The sequence below is a fragment of the Hipposideros armiger genome, unplaced genomic scaffold (assembly GCF_001890085.2).
Source record: "Hipposideros armiger isolate ML-2016 unplaced genomic scaffold, ASM189008v1 scaffold_703, whole genome shotgun sequence".
Classification (NCBI taxonomy): domain Eukaryota; kingdom Metazoa; phylum Chordata; class Mammalia; order Chiroptera; family Hipposideridae; genus Hipposideros; species Hipposideros armiger.
The window spans coordinates 811,789-813,422 of record NW_017732053.1 but is presented as its reverse complement, the minus strand read 5'-3'; positions in this window follow the sequence as shown (position 1 = coordinate 813,422).

The following is a 1,634-nucleotide window of genomic DNA, read 5'->3' as shown; positions in this document are numbered from 1 at the left end:
TATACACATTTTAAGAAAGAAAAAACTATTAAAATTATATTACTCAATATATGCTGATAACAAAAGATGAATACAAGTCATATTTGGCTTCTGCAGTTACAAAAGGTGTTCAAAGTGGTTACCATCAACTGTCATAAAAACAAACACATAGGCCAATGGAACAGAATAGAGTGTCCAGAAATAAACCCACCCATATACGGTCATTTAATCTATGACAGTGGAAGCAAGAATTTACATTAGAGTAAAGCTAGTCTATTTAATAAATGGTGCTGGGAAAATTGGACTGACACCTGCAAAAAAATGAAAATGGACCACCTACTTACACCATATATGAGAACGAATTCAAAATGGATTAAAGACTTAAATGTAAGACCTGAAACCATAAAACTCCTAGAAGAAAACATAGGGAGTAAATCTTCAGACATTACCCTCAGTAATATTTTTACTAATATCCCTTCGGGCAAGGGAAATACAAGAAAAAATAAACATACGGCATTGCATCAAACTTAAAAGGTTTTTACAGCAAAAGAAATCATCAATAAAACAAAAAGGCAGCCTACTTAATGGGAGAAGATATTTGCCAACGATATATCTGATAAGGGGTTAATATCCAAAATTTATAAAACACTCATTCAACTCAAGACCAGAAAAAAACCAACCCAATTAAAAAATGGGCAGAGGATATGAAGAGGCACTTCTCTAAAGAGGACATACAGTTGGCCAACAGGTATATGAAAAAATGTTCAACCTCACTAATCATTAGAGAAATGCAAATAAAAACCACAATGAGATACCACTTCACTCCGGTCAGAATGGCTATCATCAATAAATCAACAAACAACAAGTGCTGACGAGGTTGTGGGAAAAAGGGAACCCTGGTGCACTATTGGTGGGACTGCAGATTGGTGCAGCCATTATGGAAATAAGTATGGAGGTATCTCAAAAAACTAGAAATGGAACCACCGTATGACCCAGCAATTCCACTCTTGGGTATCTATCCAGAGAAACCCAAGACGCTAATTCGAAAAAATATATGCACCCCTATGTTTATTGCAGCGCTATTTACAATAGCCAAGACTTGGAAACAACCGAAATGCCCATCGGTAGATGACTGGATTAAGACACTGTGGTACATTTACACAATGGAGTATTACTCCGCTATAAAGAAGAATGAAATCATAACATTTGCGATTATATGGATAGACCTAGAGACTATTATGTTAAGTGAAATAAGTCAGTTGGAGAAAGACAAATATCGTATGATCTCACTTCTATGTGGAATCTAAAAAACTGAATGAACAAGCAAAGTAAACAGAAATAGTCTCAGAGATATAGAGGAACAACTGATGGTTGCTAGTTGGGAGGGTGGTGGGGATGAGGGAGAAGGAGAAGAGATTAGACCGCATAAATAGGTAACTACACTATTGCCACAGGGACAGGAAAGACAGTTCGAGGAACATAAGTAATAATGTGTAAATATTTTGTAGGGTGTCAGATGGTCACATGTCTTGCTAGGGAGACCACATCATGGATGGGGTAGAGGCTTGGTCACTGCACTGTACACCTGAAGCTGATGTTGTATAATATTGTATGTCAACTATAAGTGAATATATATATATATAGTCATGGGACGT